This window comes from Poecilia formosa, unplaced genomic scaffold (assembly GCF_000485575.1).
Source record: "Poecilia formosa unplaced genomic scaffold, Poecilia_formosa-5.1.2 Scaffold136, whole genome shotgun sequence".
NCBI lineage: Eukaryota > Metazoa > Chordata > Actinopteri > Cyprinodontiformes > Poeciliidae > Poecilia > Poecilia formosa.
Genome location: NW_006800075.1, coordinates 446,206 through 451,542, shown reverse-complemented (window position 1 = coordinate 451,542; position 5,337 = coordinate 446,206).

The window sequence follows — 5,337 nt, the reverse complement described above, 5'->3', positions numbered from 1 at the left end:
CGAACGCCAACGGGGTCGAAGGGGTCGCTTCTCACCACCAGGGGTCCATGGGAATATGACTCTTTCCCTTTTTTTTAAGTCTGCCATACTCTCAAAGACAAGCTTTGATGTCTGAGCTGCCTAGACCAATTATAAGGTGGGGTCTTTGATATAAGAAGCGTTTAATGTTTAGCCATGGGCGTAAATGTTTAATTCTACTGTAGAGGGCACTGACGATGAGCAAGGTGGTGCCTATCACTCTATAGTAGAAAAAAAAAAATCACAGGTTGATCTTTCAATTTAAAAAATTAAAATAACCCTGCCAACATTTACAGTTAAATCAAAAATCATTTGTATCTTTGGTTGATTTAGATTTAAATTATACAGGGCATATTTATGATCCTTGGGTGTCTAGAGTTTTGGTTGGTTTACATCTGTGTTTGTCTATTATTCCTCTCCAGATCATTTACTTTTAAAAAGTTATATCAATTCCTTTCTTTCTTTAGTTTATTCTTTTGTTTTATTTGTACTTTTGGATTTTGTTCTCCTTAATGATCAGTGTTATTCTTTTCCACCTCTGCTTAGTATTCACCTTCCCTTAGCGTGCCATTTTTTCCCGTTCACAGCTGTTCCCAATAACCCGATTTCCTCACCTGCATCAAATGTCATTCTCCACTCTTTTTTTTCCGTGTATATACAGTATAGCTGGTTCCTTTTTCTTGCCTGCTTCCTGCCAGCATTCCACATCTTGTTATCCTGGGACTCCCTTTGAAAGTTTTACGTCTTGTTTGTTATTAAAAACTCTTCTCTTCACCTCCTGCCTCCTGTCATACCTGCCTTTGGATCCAACTAAAACACAACTTCACAGAAATTATACTGACTTCTTGCAAAAGATTAAAAAAAAAAAAAACGTAAAAGGAGCAAATAAAGATATATGTCTATGTTAACTTTTTTTTTTTTTTCCAAAATGGGATGCTGGGCATTATTAATACGCATGATATTTAAAAAAATGTGAAAAAAAAATCTTTATTGGCATTACACCAATCAAACCCTTCAAAGTATTACTTACAAGCTTTACGAATGTTCACAATTTATCTCTGGTGCAGATTTCCAGATCTTTGAGGTCTGAAGGCCTCTTCATCATCCGCTAATCTTTAGCTCAGATTCAAGTCAAACAAATATGGAAAGCACAAATTTTAGAATCACCGTAAAATATATGTTCTGTTAAAGATCTGCTTTTATTACATAGTTATCAGCTAAGTTCTGATTCACTGGTGTTTGAGGAAATATGGTACATGGCTTTTGTACTCAGAAGTCAAAATTTCCATGCTCCAAGTCGTAAAAATCCGCTGGAATTTCCCCCGTCAGGTGGGAATTCTGACTCTGACAGTGGCCAGCTATATGCATTAAAAAACTGAGCAAAGGTTGTGGTAATAAACTGAGTGTTTTACACTTTTGTTTTGTTTTCTTAAACAGATACTACTGGAAAACATCTGTGCTTGCAAATCTGTGAATACTCCTTCAACTTTTCATATTTTGAGGGTTACAATCAGAAACTTCAATGTATTTTACCTGGATTTTATGTTTAGTAACAAAGTGAAACAAAAATGACACATGGTTGCATTCTTTTTTTTTTTTTTTTTTTACAAATAAAAGTTTGAAAAGTGTGGCATTTTCATCATTCTTTAGTCTACTTCCCCCAAATAAAATCTTTTCATGCCATTTGCAAAAATATGAGAAACTAGCTTCCTGTCACTTTACAGACATGTCCTGAAATCTGCAGTGTTAAAGTATGTAATTTCAATAAGATAGGTTAAAATTTGTTTCTATATTGACAAAATTTTAAAATGGTCAAAATTAATATTTTTGCATTCCACTGCATTTGTGAAAATATGACCCAATTGTTTATACATAAATACAGATAGTATTTAAGCTTCTTTAAAAAACAAAAAAACAATTATGCAAATTGATAACGACTAAATTTTAACCTTATTGTCTTTAATTTCAGTAAGAAAGATATACCAGTATAGGTACAGCACAGGGTCCCAAAGGATTATTTGTATAAGGATTTCAGCAATGCTTTCAGTCATTGCTGAAAGCATAATCCAATAAACTCACATAAAATATAAACAGTGGTTAAAAAAAAAAAAGGTTCAATGAGACGACTGTGTTGTCATTGTGCCCTGGTTTAATTGGCTTATTACCGGTGTTACACACTTTAACTAGTGACAGTCCAGATCAAGACGATTGTAGGTCAAAAAGCTGAAAAACTAAAGCAAATGACTACAAGAAGACCCAGAATGCACCATTCAGGACTACAGAACCCAGCAGCAACATAGAAAGCTAATCCTCAATATATTGGGATGATCCGATAACTGGATTAATGCTCTCTCCTGTTCTACTGACCCAGTAACCCAATGTAACTGAGATAAACTGAGATGAGCGCTGCCTGCCTGTCTGTCTGTCTGTCTGTGTACATGACTAAAGGGCAGCACTTTCTTCTGGCACTACTGCTGCCAACCTCATCCCTTCTTGCTCCATTGTGCACTGTTCTATGAGAACAGCAATTTACTTTAAGATCATTCAATTCTCCAACCACTACAAGTTTATAGCTATGTGGCAATTGAAGGATAAGTGTTTCTGCTCGCAAAGGCAGCTTAGGAGTGTGGTGGAAAAGCCCTTTCCGTTGTTTTTAGAGAAATGAGGCAATTGCTTTAGTTCTACTTTTTCTTAAGTACGTGGATTATCCGACTCTGACCGAGTCCCATGAGAAGTCCTCTTATTGCTTTAGCAGGATGACAGCGGAATGCGTAAGTCTGGGCGCCTCTTGTTCTCCAAATTTCTGCTGCTGTCAAAAGCAAAGGGATTTAAATCCAAAAGCCTGAAAGTAAAAGATCCTGGTCAAAACTCGTTTCATTTTTGTTTTATTATAGATTTAAAGTAGAGAAAAACAGGGTAAGTTTGGGAACTTTTGGAGTCATTCAAGAGTCAATAATGTGCCCTGTTGGATTCCTGTGTGCCTGCTGCTACTTGGTGCATTTTCTCTCTCTTTTATGCAGACGACTACCAGGTTTATTTTCCTCTGAGGCACACCGACTATTAACTGACTCAGCCTTGCCTTTCCTTGACTGCCTGGCTGACATCAGGAAATTTATGACACTGAATTATCTGAATTTTAAAGGCAACTAAAATGAAATCATGCTTTTAAGCATCAAGAGGATCTCATGTGTCGACACTTTTCTCCATGAGGAAACTTTAAGGCTTCAATTTGTAATTAGTTAGTGTTCAATCCTGCTTGCAACTCGTACAAAATGCAGCCAGTGAGACGTTTCTCCTGCTGCAAAATTAACTTTAAATCAGGAGGAATAGCATCCAATACAAGCAACAAAGTGTACAGGGCAATATTTTAATAAGGAGACAAAATTGGTGGGAGGAACTGGGGAAACAATAGTTACAAAAGTGACAAAAAAAAGTTGAGGTTAATTACCATTACTTAATTTTGTTGCTTCGTTCTTGTCCCTATGCAATTTAACTATTACTTACAGGGCTTGTATTTTTTTCAGGTTTTCAGTATTTGGGTGTTGTATTTTTTTCAGTTGTTTTTCTTTATTTGCGAAGACAAGTAATCACAAAATGCTTAAATGTCACACATAATGTAATTTAATTTCACATTATTTTCTGAAAAACGTGTACCGATTATTTTTTTATTTTTGCTCTAGCTTGCATTTAACGCAGTGGACTGTTATGAAATATGATGCATTATTGTCCCTGCTAAAACTACAGTAACTCCAAGTGACTTTCTGCTGGGGTATATTATTAACTGAAGTCATACTATAGCACTTCTTAGAAATACTGTGGTAGATATGAGGCTCTTATTGATGCAAAGTTTGCAGACATCATCCCACAGATATTTTATTGGCCCAAAGAAGTCAGGTACAGAACAACCAAAACAAAACAGTGACTGGCTGAAATGATCAGCACTCCAAATAAGTGATAAATTAGAGGGTAAATTTGAGACAGTCCTGGCTGATGGGGCCCAAGACTCACTGGGTCTCCACATTTTCCCAGTTAATTATGTCATGAAGATGCCAAGTTCAAGAAAAAGTGACGGAAATTTTGACAGATCATACAGACTGGTGTTCCTTCCCATTAAACAAATATAAATCATGGGAAAAGCCTAGTGGTTATGTAAGGCACAACATCTAAAAAGTCTTTGAGCAATTTAAAAACAAAATTGCAAAACGGAAAAGGAAAATCTAGATATAATCGATATGAAAACACATATTCTGAGAAGTTCAAGTTAAAAAAACATCTCTTCTCACCAGCTGTTACGTATGAATGAATTGTGCTTTTGTCAGCTGTTGCAGCTTGAAGCAAACATCACACATCTGCACGCACACACAAAAAAAAGTTTCCAGCTGGATAATTACATAAATACACAGTGGACTTTCTCAAGAGGTGCAAGGTGGAGTTTCTGTTTTGATCCCAACATCAGATACACACATAAACTCACAGAATAACCGGAGTGAACACAATCCACAAACTGGGCAAATTTTACTTTATTTTCTGTCTTTGGTTTTAATGAAAGATTGAAAGCTTCAAAAATATTATCATGCCTCCGATTAAAATAATCTTAATTTGTACAGAAGATGCTCAAGTGTTTGCATGATGTGTTGTTTTTTTTTCAGCATTGTGCTTTTGTCATTTTTTTTTTGACGTGTATGGAAAGATTAAAAATGACTGAAGCGTATAGAGAAATCTGAATCTGAATTTTGACATTTTCAAGTTAACCTCTGCACTCTTCATTAATTTCCATGTTTCCTCTGTTTGGCTTTGTCGTTTCAAACAGACAAAACTCAGAACACCCTGTGCCTCTCATGCCATGTCAGTCCAAAAATGTCATGCTAGGCTTTGCCAGGCAATCTTGCCCAGGTTTTTGCCTTTTATGTCCCCTTAGGTCTTCTTACTTTAGGGGCTTTTTTTCTTTCCTCTATCCCAGAGCACAGACAGCACCTGCTTTCTGAGCCCCGTCTGTTGAGACGGCTCCAAGAAGAAACATGTTATCTGTTGCTGGACATCCTGTATCGAGATGTTTCTAGGTACCTGGGAGGAGAGGATTTTGCTGGAAATTACCGTGTGTGTGTGATTGTATGGGCCAGGCGCGTGCACACATCTGTGAGGCTCATTATTCCACAAGTGGAGTCTACGATGGAAAATCTGATTCGGGATGATGATGATGCCTTTTTGACTCAGCAGGGAGAGGACCAAACGCAGAGCGCGAGAGAGATCCCAGGGAAAGAAGATGTTTTTGAATTCCTTCAGCTTGGTTGTCTTTCCCCAACGATCCAAGGCACACTG